General features: G+C 34.4%; 3 pseudogenes across 2 annotated transcripts; 2 read left to right on the top strand and 1 right to left on the bottom strand.

Moving 5' to 3' along the window:
* Positions 1 to 2,593: 2,593 nt before the first annotated feature.
* On the top strand, positions 2,594 to 5,314 carry LOC143614762 (NADH dehydrogenase [ubiquinone] iron-sulfur protein 1, mitochondrial-like; annotated as a pseudogene). Its single transcript, XR_013150347.1, has 3 exons — positions 2,594 to 3,173; positions 3,243 to 3,617; positions 4,173 to 5,314. The product of XR_013150347.1 is annotated as an NADH dehydrogenase [ubiquinone] iron-sulfur protein 1, mitochondrial-like (transcript).
* A 577-nt stretch (positions 5,315 to 5,891) lies between these two features.
* Positions 5,892 to 8,337, bottom strand: LOC143614757 (DExH-box ATP-dependent RNA helicase DExH18, mitochondrial pseudogene; annotated as a pseudogene). The gene is made up of 2 exons (XR_013150344.1): positions 6,211 to 8,337; positions 5,892 to 6,139 (listed from the first exon to the last, which is right to left on the bottom strand). The product of XR_013150344.1 is annotated as a DExH-box ATP-dependent RNA helicase DExH18, mitochondrial pseudogene (transcript).
* Positions 8,338 to 13,102: 4,765 nt separating this feature from the next.
* LOC143614759 (protein FAR1-RELATED SEQUENCE 5-like) lies at positions 13,103 to 15,873 on the top strand (annotated as a pseudogene).
* Positions 15,874 to 15,885: the final 12 nt, after the last annotated feature.

Genomic DNA, 15,885 nt, shown 5'->3' with positions numbered 1-15,885 from the left:
GATATGATGTTATGAATAATATTACTTATGTTATATATAAAATTATAACTGAAAAAAGTATATATATAAATATATAAAATTAGTTAATAAATAGTGAACGAGTCAATCTTGAAAATTTGCTCACAATGCCTGCACTTTCAGGTTAGATTTGCTCTAATTTGGTGTTAGTTTGATTAAATTGAATATTAGGGTTTCATAAGTGGCATGAAATTGTTACTACAGAGAGAGTTTTATAAGTTTTAGCCTAAAATTTTAACTTATTTGTAAAGGTATATGATGTTTATTCTTGCTAAAGTAGGCTATAGATTCAGTTCTGTAAAAATTCGTATTAGTCGCTAGTCCCCATCCCACTGATTATTCTTGGACTAGTCAGTAAATTTATCAGTCAACGGTCAAAGTCCCGTTAAAATTGGGATTAATCGAACTTAGTTGGTGTTTTCTGACTAGGTTTTGGCCAATATCAGCGGTTTTTAAGCGAGATTCTAGCCAATTTCTGGCCAAAGTGTGTGCGTATATATAAAACTGAAAATTACATATAAAAATGTGTGTGTGTACATAATACTGAACATTATACATTAAAGTCCCATCCGATTTATCGCTAGTTCCCATCCCATCGCCCGACTAGCAACTTTTACAACCTTGGCTATAATAAGAGGTTGTGTATATTTCCAGGATATTTACATGTGAATCTTTAATTATGGTGGTTATATGTTTTTTTCTTATTTTTATACCTAGTCATAAGTTCTAAAATATGTTCCATTAAACCAGCGTCTGATATGGTGTTTGGTTTGAACATATAGTTTTGAGTATTGATTGAATGTCTGAAGTGCTCTAATGTCGTATAAAATGAAGAAAATATGTGGCTAAAATCAATGTTAATAGGCTATCAAGATAATGAACATGAATGGTGTTGGTGTTTGGTTGGTCAAGTTTAATCGAACAAATTGACGTTTGAATCTGGTGTTAGTTTCGTTGAATTAGCAACGTGTATAAATTAATAATATTTGTTGGACCAAAATTGAATGTTAGGTTTTTCGGAATTTAGTCCGCAGAAGCTGAAAATGCATCTACATAGTATAAGGTTTACTGAAGGTTCATTGATTTTTCTTATAAGTCGAGCAGGTTTAACTTGTGCTTCTGAATTTATATATAAACAGTTATGCAGATTTGTAGGATCTTTACATGTGACACCATAGCTAGCATTGTTTTATGCATAGTTATCAAATGCGATAAGCGCTCAAAAGCGTTGAGGCTGGGCCTAGCGCTTAGGCGATAAGCGCAAAAAAAGCGCCTGATTTTTTTAGAAAAAGCGCACATTAAAAAAACATATTTTTTTAACTAAAATAGAACATCTTAATAAAAAAACATACATTCATTCTTGAAATAGTTCATAGAACAACCAAACACAAAAATCCAAAACATGAAATACCAAGTACATCTTAATAATTAAAAAAACTTAATCATTAATGCATCTATCATAATTCGAGTAATTCAACAACTCTATAAGCATTCATTTTAACTGCCAAGAACAATTTGATCCATCCACAATTGAAGCATTAACACATCTATCATAATATCCAGATTTCCAAAAATTAAAAACTAAAACTTAATCACGAATTTTGAAAATCGTAATCATTTAGTAAGAAGTCAAATGATATTTAATACACATGGGCAGGTTGGGAACAAATTATGGTGCTTTAATTGTGGAGTTTTAGACTTTTAGGTACTCCTAGAGAATAGGAACAGGTTGTTTAATTGATATTTAATATGCATGGGAAGGTTGGGAACATATTAATGGACGCTTTAAATATCTTAGGCATGCAACTCGCAGTTAATGCGCCTAGCGCTTTAAATGCGCTTAAGCGCAAAAAGCGCTCGATTTTAACAACTATGGTTTTATGGTGGTTTACTTATATAGTTTTTCATTTTGCACGTTGAGATGTAATAATGTCTTAATGTGAGATTTGGATGGTTATCATGATGTAAGTGTGATTATATAGTGATGTTCATTTCACCAACTTTGGATTAAAGATGTGGAACTTTAATGTTTCTGTGGTAGGTTTGTTGATCGGTTGGTTTTATATTTTTGGGAATAGAATAAAATATTTGACCATCATTTTGAATATCCTAATCCTTGCCAAACTATCATACTTGTGAAATATGTTTTGTCACATTTAGGATTGTTGGTCAAATTTAATCACGGTTAAGTTATTTCAATCAACATTTTTCATCTATTATGCTTGTCATTTAAGTAAAACAGTCATTACACTTGCAGAGTTACAGACAAATGCAAAAATAAGTCAAGGACATCGTAGTTGGCAGAATACCTGAATAGGGACAAAATTTGTTATCAGAGGTTTTGTAAAATGATTGATTGTATCTTTATAAATGTGAAAACTGCAATAGCTAACAACTTAACAAAAATAAAAAACTTAATGCTCAAACTTCAAACAATTTGTTCCTTCATATTCTAATCAATTTGTTTCATTAACATCTGTGAATATTTGGCAAATTTTCGTGTTTCTTGCCAACTACAGTGTGTTTTCTTTTTGCATGTTTTAAACTGTATTATATTTTTTTTACAATCAAAGTATAGGGCATATGTTTCTAACTTTTTTTTTTGGGTTGTAGGGATGAAAATAAAGACCGACACACCAATAGCCAAAAAGGCCCGTGAAGGAGTAATGGAGTTTCTTCTAATGAATCATCCACTGGATTGCCCAATTTGTGATCAGGGCGGTGAATGTGATCTTCAAGATCAATCCATGGCCTTTGGATCTGACAGGGGCCGTTTCACCGAAACCAAAAGATCTGTTGTGGATAAGAATCTTGGCCCGCTGGTCAAGACTGTGATGACCCGATGCATCCAGTGTACCAGATGTGTTCGTTTTGCCAGTGAAATAGCTGGAGTTCAAGATCTTGGCATGTTAGGGCGTGGAAGTGGTGAAGAAATTGGTACTTACGTTGAAAAACTCATGACAAGTGAACTTTCTGGAAATGTGATTGATATCTGTCCTGTCGGTGCACTCACCTCAAAACCGTTTGCTTTCAAAGCTAGAAACTGGGAATTGAAAGGAACTGAGACAATCGATGTTACTGATGCTGTTGGTTCTAATATCCGTATTGATAGTCGGGGCCCAGAAGTCATGCGCATTGTACCACGCTTAAATGAGGTACTCTTTAAATTGTTTAAAAGTAAGGGCATTTTTGTCATTATCTTATGTATTTATCTCTTGATACAGGATGTTAATGAGGAGTGGATTTCAGACAAGACACGATTCTGTTACGATGGTTTAAAGAGACAGAGATTAAACGATCCCATGATTCGTGACGGTGATGGGCGGTTTAAACCTGTGAGCTGGCGGGATGCTCTTGCTGTGGTGGCTGAGGTCATTCATCAAGTCAAACCCGAGGAAATTGTTGGAGTTGCTGGTAAATTAAGCGATGCAGAGTCCATGATTTTACTAAAAGATTTCTTAAACAGAATGGGGTCAAATAATATATGGTGTGAAGGAAATGGTAAGAACACAAATGCAGATTTACGGTCCGGTTATCTTTTAAACACCAGCATCAGCGGTTTGGAAAAGGCTGACTGCTTTCTTCTAGTTGGTACACAGGTACCGCTTTCTTCAAATCTTTAACTGTGTTTATATGTAGGGGTGTGCATGAACTGAAAAATTTATCTGTAATAGCAAAAAGGAACTGAAACAAAAACTGAGGGTTTGGTATTATGTTGTCATAAAAAGCGAATTTTCGGTTTAGTTTTGCATGTAATTAAAACCAAAAAAATCCGAACCGGATGTATGGATTTTCAATTAAAATTTTGGATGTTAAGATAATTTTTTAGGACTAATCAACAGTGTAACTAAAATATCAAAACCCAAATGTATAATAATCAATTATTCATTAGTTAACAAAAAGATCTAGGCCAAAATTCATTATTTTGGGCCAATTTTCTTTGAAACCAAAAATTTGAAACACAAATTGTAAAATGAAAGAAATTGAAACTGAACCGAACCCAAATCGGGAAATCGAAACCAATCGGTTTTCAAAAACTCGAAAACCGAATTTTCGGTTTATGGTCCAGTTTGAGCTCAAAACTGACCCAAACACAATCATATAATTATTTCTCTTTCTTTAAGTTATTTATGCAAATTTTGTTATCATGCCAGCCACGGGTGGAAGCTGCAATGGTTAATGCCAGAATCCGAAAAACGGTTCGGGCCACACAAGCTAAAGTCGGCTACATTGGTCCACCAACCGATTTCAACCATGACCATCAGCATCTGGCACGGGACCCGAAACCCTAGTTGAAATAGCTGAGGGCCGCCATTCCTTCACCTCGGCTCTTTCAGCCGCCAAAAACCCCGTCGTAATAATCGGTGCGGGGGTCTTTGAACGCGAAGACAAAGACGCGATTTTCTCACTTGTTCAATCACTTGCAGCCAAGCACGAAAACCTAATTCGACCTGACTGGAATGGAGTCAATGTTTTGCTCCTGAACGCTGCTCAAGCGGCTGCCTTGGACCTTGGCCTTGTGCCCGAATCTGACAACAGCATTGAATCGGCTAAGTTTTTTATATTTGATGGGTGCTGATGATGTTGATTTAGATAAGGTTCCGAAGGATGCTTTTGTGGTGTATCAGGGGCACCATGGTGATAAGGGTGTGTACCGGGCTAACGTGATCCTTCCTGGAGCTGCATTCAGTGAAAAAGAGGGGACGTATGTGAACACCGAAGGGACAGCTCAGCAAACCGTGCCAGCTGTTCCGACTGTTGGTGATGCTAGAGAGGATTGGAAGATAATCCGGGCTCTTTCTGAGGTTTGTGGGGTGAGGTTACCTTATGACACCATTAGTGGGGTCCGCTCGCGTATTAGAACTGTTGCACCAAATCTGTTGCGTGTGGACGAGAGAGAACCAGCTACGTTTTCTGGGTCAGTTAAGCCCGAGGGGTCGAGTAAGGTGACTGCAACACCGTTTGGTGTGACGATTGATAACTTTTATATGACGGATGTGATCACGAGGGCGTCAAAGATCATGGCACAATGCAGTGCCTTGTTGAAGAAGTGAGTGATTGGTGTAAGTTTTAATAAAGGTATCTTTATAATTCCGGTTTTGAAGAAGCAAACAAAGCTGTTGGTTGTATGATCATAAATGGCATGCTGACATTGATAAATGGTATGTAATTTGTATGGGATTTGAGACTGTTGCAACGATGTTTGTTTTGTTGCCAGAAAAACCATGTTCAGAACAACTTATTTGCACTTGATGTATGTTTTAAACAGTTGTTAAATTTCACCTCATATAAAATGGCTTGTCACATGTTCAAAGTAATCAATGCCTTTGCATTGATTTTAGAAAATTGATGAATATTACTGTAATCTGAACACTTGTTACAATGAATCTTGTGTGGCCTATTTGCTTCACATTGTTATCAACTATTACATGTTTAGTGTCAAGACCAAGTTCTTATAGCCAAAATTAAAATCAAGACAATACATGAAAGATTCACAAGATACTCCAACAAGATACAAATCAATACAGATTACTAATGAGCCATTAAACAAAATACAATAGCTATTAATACTAATGAATGGGTAGAACCTAAATTTTTCATCATTTTTTATTCGACTTTTCTGAAATTAAATGATCATCAAATTCACATTTACTGAAACTGAGATCTCATAAACTATCCAAGAGATTTCAGTCACACTAAGAACACATTTAGAATGATTTTATTGCAGAAAGTCTAACATCACAAGCTTCCAATTGCTACAAAATCACAAACTAAGATATCCTTAATCCCAAAAAAAACATAGATTCCAAATTCAAGGGACTCATCATATCAACTATCATTAACCACATAAGCAGGAAAAATACTCACTTGATTTATTTTTTGTGTTTCAAGTAATACCAAACTGCTTTGCCAAAAAAATAATTTAAGTAACATATTTGAACCGTAACCGCTTTAATCTCACAATAAACAAATGCTACAATAAAAGAGAAACCTATGCTTTAAAGGGTGCTGCTAGAAAACTTGTCTCATCCCCTGCTGGCTGCATTATTATCTGCATATGCATAGTGTCTCCTATGCAGTCACATTCTCTATAGTTTTTATATCCTTTTCTTGCCTTTTCCTGCAAGGATTTAAATAAAATAAATAAACAAAATTAAACAATTTAAATTAAAAAAAAAAAAAAGAACTTACTGTTCTTGCAGCTTAACCATAGATCTAGGCCTCTGATAACCATCCTCAAAATCATTCTTCTTCCCTTGATTCCTCGACTCCGGTTTCCAACTCGCTTTAATAAGCGATTCGCCTAACAGCTCAACAATATCAGTCGCCATCGCCTCGGCTTTCTTAACATATGGAAAAGTTTCCTCCTTGAAGTGATTTGACAACCATAAATACATAGACACAACCTGATGCTTACTCTCTAAATCCAACAACTCAGTATCATTTCTAGCAGAACTCTTCGGCATCCCCATAGCCAAACTAACGGGCACATTTTGAGAATAAGACTGAGCAAATCTCAACAAATGATACATCGCCTTTGGGTCCCGAATATTAACCGGAGCAAAACAGAAGTTAAACCGGTCCTCAAGAGATAGTCCTTGAACTTTCTCCAACATATTAGCAACCTTTTTTATATGATCATGTTTACACAAAAAGTACGACCCGTCCAACCGACAATTTTCCCCAAATTTTTGAAGTAGTTGACAGAACGTAACGTCCGCGATTCGGCCCGCAAATAACTCGACTTGCTCGAAAAATGGGAACAAACCGACCTTTTTAACTTCATCGAACGGTTTTTGTAAACATTCGATCAAGTAGTCCAAATCTTCTAAGTGTAAAGTGGTGGTAAGCCCATCCGGGTAAATACTCCCTCTACGCCCAGCCCGGCCCGCAATTTGCTTCACTTGTGAAGCGGGAACCGGCACGATTTTATCCCTGTTGTACTTTGATAAACTATAAAAAACTACCCGTCTCATATTAAGGTTTAATCCCATACCGACTGCATCACTCACAACCAATATGTCATACCCGTTACCTTGTTCGTTAAACAAATTCGCTTGGTGTCTACGCGTCTCGGGTGGCAACGCCCCATAAATAACGCAACATTTATGATTTGTGTGCTTTTCAATAGCTAACTTCACTTCAAAAATCTCCCGTCTTGAAAACGCAACGACACAATCACCCGACCGAACGTTTCTTATATCTCCCAGCAAGGTCTTAGCTTCCACCACCAACGGTTTAAATCATTCATAGTGATTTTCAATCAACTCGTCACCAGTTTCCCGACATATATTTCTAACAATATCCAAAACACTCGGATCCCCACACAAATGTATCTCATCGGCTTGCAAACCAAGCAAAGCCCGGGTCCACGCGTACCCTCGATACACATCCGACATCATTTGAATCTCGTCAATAACCGCCACCTCATACAACTCCTCCGTCGAAACCATCTCAACCGTGCAAGCAGTGTGATTCCCGAACGGAACATACTTCTTTTCTTGACCCGTAAGCAAACTACAATAAAACTTCCATAGCCAAAAGCCGAAGCGGGCTGCAATAAATCCCCTTCTTCGCTTCCATAAACCGTTGCAACGCATTATACGTCTTCCCGCTATTCGTCGGGCCACAATGATAAACAATCTTGCGTTTAATCGCTCTAGCAAATGGAAACCACGTCTCGGGCTTCGTCAAATCCGCAGACGATATCATGCTCCTAAATTTCTTAATCTCATCTGGAAACTCCTCCAAACAATACTCAACAAACACCGGAAACAGAAACCTCTCGGATTCGGCACCGGGACCCAACGACAACAGGTACCCGGCAACCTCACCGTCACATTTCTTAAAGAAAAAGTTTCTAAAACTATGCGCAGCAGTCGGGAAAACGGCGGCGGTAATGTAAATAGCTAGAGCCTGATTGGAAGCCCAGCCGGAATTGGAAAAGACCCGAAAGATTTCGGTAAGTTGTTGCCATTGATCGAGGTCTAATTTTCTTGCAATTGGGCCATCACGAAGCCTAGTGTAAATGTGTACAGGATCAATTGCAGAAACGTGTAAAAAACCATCCTTTTGATGATGATGATGATGATTATTATTAATATCGTCTGTAGATTGTAACCCAGAAGTTGAATTTGGGTTGTTAATATCAGGCGGTGTGCAAAAGGGTCTGTAAAGAAGACTAGAATACGGGAAAAGGTGATGGGATTTAGGGTTTGAAATTGGAGGAAAAGATGGTAAATTTCTGACCTTGGAAAGGTGAAGAAAGTGTGAAGAACATACGCTGCGGAGAAGGCGAGTTGCAGGGTTTCTGGCCATTATTCAGATTGAAGAATAATAATGAAATTACATAATAATAATAATAATAATTAATATGAAGAAGAAGAATTGCAGGTGGTGGATGATAATGATAATATCAAAGAAACAGAAATTGGTAATTTGGGATGGTGGATATTATTAGAACCCTAGAAAGAAAGTTTAATGGTATGAAATTGAAATGGGTCGGTTACTAAAACCCTATGTCTATTATAAAATTATTTATGCAAACACAAATTTTGAGTAGCGATATATATATATATATATATATATATATATATATATATATATATATATATATATATATATATATATATGGTTAAAAAAACACCTTTTGGACACACACCGTCTAGAGAACTACAAAGAGATGGATCCATGTCTTTCATTTCAAACCGGTTTAATGCACACAAACCCCTGTTTATGTTCATACTGGTTTTGATGATATAGACTTGACTCTTAGAGAACACCTTTAAGGAGGAAACCCACCACTGTGAATAAGATTATCTAAACCACTCGATGGTCACTTGAAAATTGCTCGTTTGATTTCGACTTGGTTTGTAAACAAGCTAATTGGCTTGGTTCAGTTCGTATATGAGCCAAGCAACGACCAAGCCCTACTTAGTTCGATTGGTATATATATATAGGGGTGGGTTATTGTATAATAACGGCTTATCGTACATTACGTACGCGACCTTCCAGAGCATTAGATTACAAAACACGTTGTGGCAGTTTCGTAAATAACCCAAAAACTAGTTCGTGATCAAATTCATCGATTACAAACCAATTTTTATCCAAATTCTAAACTTCTCGCTCTATGTCATCCAATTTCAGAACTCTAATCAAAGCTTAAAGTATGAAATCTCAAAAGTCAAAAACCAAAATAAAAAAGAACGTGTCGAAGTTCAGAAAAATCTTCAAATTGATCAAAATTGATGATTTAATCAATCGATTTGATGTGTAAAAGGATTTAGATACATCAAACGATTATGAAATTGCAGAAATAATACACTCAATTGAGCTCTCATTAGGGTTCAAAATATTACGTTTAAACGTTATGCACAAAACTGAAGGCATTGTGTACATTTAAACGTTCTAACCAAAACAAACACCTTTAAACGTTCAAGTTTAGAAGTTCAGAACAAAATGTTTAGAAGTTTAGCACAAAAAGTTTAGAAGTTTAGTTTATACATTCAAGGTTAACAAAAAAGGTTAGAAGTTCAACTTATACATTCAAGGTTAACAAAAAAGGTTAGAAGCTCAGCTTATATATTCAAGGTTAACAAAAAAAGCTTAGAAGTTCAGTTTATACATTCAGACCTTTAAATGTCCAGTAACATAAAACTTGAAAAAACTTGAACAAACCTTTAAACGTTCAGAAGCTCAGATATGAAATTAAACATCTATAACATGAAATTAAACACTTAAATAACTTCATATAATCTCGTAATCATCAAACACTCATAAATAAACCGTCTATTTGATCATTGATTCCATCATATGAAAACGTCTGCAACTGGGTATATGCAAATCTCGTATTTCAATTCAATTCAATTTAAATGTGTGTCTGCAAAGGGCGTCGGTAACGATGGTTGGATCGATGCAACGATTGATTAGGATGGAAACGATTTGAAATAATTTACAAATTTGTCAGCGCGTGTTTTTTGAAATCTAGAGTTGAGGGTGTCGCGTACGTAATGTACGATAAGATATTATTGTATTGGATCCTATATATATGTATATATTTGTATACACACACACACACACACACATATACTAGACGGGTGCTCGCGCGATGTAACGGGTGTTTGAACACAAACCTGGGTAATCACGTAACAATAATTTGGTGTTAATTGTTTGGTTTGAAACCTTAAAATCGTTTTAACCAGTCATTTGTTAAGATTCGTGGTTGATTTTTTCTTAACTTTCGGTATCAAATTTTTACGGTTCAGTATTGATTTTTGATGACAAAAACATGTTACTAAAGGTTTGACTCAAAGGTTTAACTTAAAATCATTCAAAACCGAAGCGCGAACACCCATACGTAGCATGTTATATTTTTAGTTGAAAACAACTACAACAATATTATACTTAAGCTAAAGAGAATAAAATGTTCGTTTTTGTAGTGCATTTTTTTTTTAAAATATATTAACGTATGAAAAAGTTACGGTCGTTTAAAAATCATGGGTGAGAAGTTGGTTAAATGTTAAAATAAAAAGTAATATATAGTTAAAGATAAGGGGGCAAACTTGCAACTATTTTTTAATTTAACTAAAGTTAAAGGTGGAAAATTGTAAATATATTAAATGAAACATGAGATTTTTTTATCCTTTCTCAACATGCTTTATAGTTGTATATTGTGTTAAATATTTTGTAAATTACTTAAAAAATGTAGTATATTAATTCATATATATATATATATACATATATATATATATGATTGGAATCATGTGAGAACTATTTTGGAACACAAAAAACCCAAATATAAAAAAAATCATAAAACAAAAAAAAAACGCAAAAACAAAAAAAGTAAAAAACCAAAATTCTTATTTATTATCCCGGTTTCATTAAAAAAAACGTTTCGGTTTAGCTAAATTATACATATATGTATAATATATACATATATGTACATAAATGTTTTTTTTATTATACGCATATGTACAATTTAAGGTGAATAATAATGTACATATGTATGTATTACGTAACTAGAGATTAAATGAAATTATACCCATGTGTATAATACAGAGTTTTTTTTATGAAACCGGAATGAAATATAAGAATTTTGGTTTTATTACTTTATTAAAATTTTTGTTTTTTTTTGTTATTAAATAATTTTTATAAAGGTTTTTTTAGTAGTCTAAAATGGTTCTCAAAGTTCTTACTTTTCAAAGGGTTCTCTTAGGATCCTTACCCTATATATATATATACTAGCTTTTATCCCCCGTATTACAGGGGTTATTTTATATTATTCGTTTCTAATCTTAAATATATTTTTTGCGTTTTTAATTTTATTTATTGTAACGAAGTTAATAATATACTCGGGGTTTGGTTATGAAAGAGTTTCACAAATAAATGAGATGCTATAACCTGGTTTAAAAGCTATCTGGGTTTGATGAGACCAATGACCCGCTTATTTTTTTACTATAAAATTGTTTCTTAATTATATAAAATATATTTAAAAAAATAATCGGATATTAATTTCTACCATATCACTATTTTATATAATTTTAATGTCAAATATTTGACGAGATTATTTTTTAATTTAATGAGATGTTATAACTCGTTTAAGGGTTATCCGGGTTTTTAAGACTCATACCCCCATATAACGGGGTTGTTTTATATTATTCGTTTATAATAATTATATATATTTTTTAGATTTTAATTTTATTGTAAGAAATTTAATAATATACTTAGAATTTGATGATGAAAGGGTTCACAAATAAGTAATACGTTATAACCCGATTTAAAAGCTTTATAGGTTCGGTGAGACACATGACCCGTTTTTGTTTTACTATAAAATTATTTCTTAATTATAAATAATATATTTTTTTAAGAAAATGGTAGATATTAATTTTTAGTATATTTCTATCTTATAGGAATTTTCATATCAAATATTTGATGAGATTAACTTTTAATTTAATGAGATGTTATAACTCATTTACGGGCTATCTGAGTTTGGTGAGACCCATACTTGTGAATCCGGGTCAAATGCATAAGAAGTCTTCATTCACAAATTAAGCAATTTGGTGGCTTGAGAAAAATTAGGGAGCAACCAGAGAGTTTTAAAGCTTTCATTTATATTATATATATATATATATATATATATATATATATATATATATAGAGAGAGAGAGAGAGAGAGAGAGAGAGAGAGAAATGTTAAAATAAAAAGTAATGTTTTCCTAAAAAGTGTAGGAAGCATTTTCAACCATTATATGATAAGGGTAGGATTGTAATTTTACTTTCTTTTCTTATTATGGTATTTAAATATATAATTAATTAAAAATATTATACACCCATAATTTGTTCCTTATTAATCGATATGTAGTTGAATGTTAATAAAAAATAACCAATTGATTTAATATCATCATGCACGTTCTTCATTATCATCAATATTCAACATGGAGACCTTCATGGATGAACATCAATTAGGTAAAATTCAAATATTATTTTTTTTGAATTTTTCCTTTATGTGCTTCGCGACATGGCGTGTTATGTTATTCTGAATTTTTCTAAACCTATAACAATTAGGTTACGTTGTTATGTAATTCGTCATTAGGGTTCAACACATCTGATCGTAATTACGATCTTATCGTAATTATGATGTTTTTTTATTTCGTATATACTATACCGGTGATAACAAATATCTTAACCGCCACTAGGGTTCGTTATTTTCATGTGATCGATGTCTAAATAAGTAATAATGTTGTTCTTTGTAAACTGGTGTGTTTATTATTTGTTTACGATTTTGTTTGTTGACTATGTTGTTTTTTCTGTTTTGTTTCTTCATTTTATTCTCATCAGCCGTCAACTAGGGTTTAGAAGTTTGATTATAGCGTGTTTTTGCGTGTTATTTTTATTATAGTGTATTTTAGGTGTTAATTTTTTAGTGTGTCTTGTGCTGTTTTTCAATTATAGTGTCTGAAGGCTGTTATTGTATTCTGCATTAATGAATTTTTAGTGTGTTTTGCTTGTTTTTTCTATTATAATGCCTGTTGGCTATTTTTGAAGTTTGCGTAAACAAGTGTGTTATTGCTTGTTATTTTTTAATTTTTAAGTTGATTAGTTTTCTTGTATTTACTTCACAGATCCACCAACTTACCAAGAGCTTGGGATTCAACACATCTCTCCCAATTCCGGCACTAAGACGTACACGCCAACTGTGTCTGCATCAATGATACCCAATGAAGGTATGCTTTTTGATTCTATAGACGCTGCAGAGCAATTCTATAAAAGATATGCTTTAGCGGGCGGGTTTTCTATAAGGAAAGGCACACAATCGGTCGTTAATAACGTTGTTCGTCTCAAGTATTTTGTTTGTACCAAGGAAGGGTCAAGAACTGTTAAGGAAGTTGACACGCTTAGTCAAGATTATAAAAGGAAAAAAGAGCGTAGGTGACCTTCTCAAAGAACCGGTTGTAATGCCAACTCCGCTTGGTTTTAAATGATAAAGACAAATATAGGGTCAAATTTTTTGGCGAGGCACATAATTATCCTTTTGTTAACGAAAATAATATGCATTTTCTGAGAGCTTCTAGGGAGCTTACATTTACACACAAAAAGGTGATAGATGATTTGGCTAATATCAACATTGGTCCGGTGAAGGCTATTAACATTATGCGGACCCTGTATGGTGGCTTCGATAAAGTTGGCGCAACAAAGTCTGATTGCAAAAACTACAAAAGAAAGACTAACTTGTATATTGGCGACTACGATGCTGAGATGGTTGTTCAACGTCTTATGGCGAAAAAAGACTTTTGTCCTAATTTTTCATGTGACTATATTACCAGCAAAGAAGGCACATTGAAGGGTTTATTTTGGGCTGACGAGTGTGCAAAGAAAAAATTTCTATGTCTTCGGGGACGTTGTCTCATTTGATGCTACATATCGTCATAACAAGTACACAACTTTTCATTCCATATTATACATTTTTTTCTTTTCAATTATACAAACAAAAGTTGTGTGTATTTATTTCGTTTTATATTCATTTATAGGTATAACATGGTTTTTGTTCCATTTACTGGAATCGACAACCATAATAAGAATGTTACTCTTGGCGCGGCTTACTAGGAGATGAAACAGTTGAAACTTATTCATGGTTATTGAGGTGTTTTAAGAGTGCTTTTGGTTATGAACCCCCTGTGGTTGTAACTGACCAAGACCCCGCCATGAAGCGTGCAATTGAAGACGTTTTCTCAAATTCTAGACACCGTTTGTGCATGTGGCATATCATGGATAAACTCTCGGGGAAGGTACAAACTCCTTTTTAATTGTCTTCCACCTTTTTATTTATAACAACAATGATTATATTGGTTTCTAATTCTCTGAAAAAACATACATTCCCAGATTGGTGCCAATCTATGCAACACTACCGACTTTAAGACTCGGCTTTGTGATATTGTATGGACTGATTCTATAACACCCGAATTGTTTGAGAAGGAGTGGGATTCCATAATGACCGATTTTCACTTAAACGACCATGCCTGGCTGAAAGATATTTTCCAGATTAGAGATTCGTGGATTCCAGCATACTATCGTGAAGAAAAAATGTCTGGTCTAATGCGTACGTCATCAAGATCAGAGAGCGAGAACTACTTTTTTGGGAAATTTTGCAACGCAACTTGCACTTTGGTCGAGTTCTTAGCACATTTTGAAACTGCATTGGAACATCAAAGGCATGAATATCAGAAGAACGATCATGATTGTTGTTACACAAGTGCAAAAATTGAAAGTAACTACATTCTAGAAAATCAAGCTCATGAAATATACACAAGAACCATATTTTTTGATGTCCAAATGGAAATTCAGCAAGCCCTTCACAACTGCACTTCCCGAAGCTACGAACAGGTTGGTGATTTTTTAAAGTTTAGTATTCGAGACTTTGAGCATCTACCAGCTTCTTTTCACGAGGTAAATATTATACGGGCTTACATGTTTTTTTTATATTTATTGTTTTTTATATATAAATAGTTTACTAATCATCATAGGTAATGATTCGCTCGGAAGACGTGACTGTGTATTGCAGCTGCAAGCGGTTCGAGCAATTTGGCTTACTATGTCGCCACATTTTTAAGGTTCTCCACATTGGAGATATCAGGGTTTTCCCAAGGCAGTACATCAACCGTAGGTGGACTAAAGATGCTGTTTCTAATAGCCTGATGCGTTCTATTGGTTTTGATGAGCCTAACGTAGACAAAACTACCGATGTATATTGTGTTGTTCGGGATATTAATATCGTGAATGATCATATTATAAATAAACTGGTTACTGACATGGAAAAATTAAACCAGTTTCGTGACTACGTCAATGATTACAAAGAAAAAGTTGACGAGATTACGTTTGACGCCCCTAGACCTAGCAGAAGAGACCGGTTTGAAGAACTCATTGGCGTCCCTCAACCTGATCAGATCAACATACGTGCTCCAATTGGTGTTAGGAATAAAGGTTGCGGGCTTCCTATTCGGTACAGGTCTTTACGAGAGCAAGCAATAAGTCAACGTAAACTGGATAACCCTCAACGGACGTGCAGAATATGTAAGCAACCAGGTCACGATGCCCGTAATCATCATAAGTATGCTATAACCGGTTACACTTTAGCGGCTGCTACCTCCTCCCAAGTTGATGAGATGGAACATTAAGGTTCATTGTGGGTTTTAAACTTTGTTTGGTTTATATTTTATTAGCACATTATAACTTTTTCCCAATTTTCATTTAAGAAACAATGGTTGCTGAGTGTGTTTTTTTATTTTATGGATGCTCTATTTATTGATATGTGCCTGATCTTATTGTTCAGCATTAGAAAACATTTATGTCGTTTTATGATTTGGTAAAAAG

Source organism: Bidens hawaiensis, unplaced genomic scaffold, assembly GCF_021521415.1.
Source record: "Bidens hawaiensis isolate Kalapana, Puna unplaced genomic scaffold, B.hawaiensis_p1.1 tig00040974_1, whole genome shotgun sequence".
Lineage (NCBI taxonomy): Eukaryota > Viridiplantae > Streptophyta > Magnoliopsida > Asterales > Asteraceae > Bidens > Bidens hawaiensis.
This window is presented reverse-complemented; position numbering and strand designations above follow the sequence as displayed.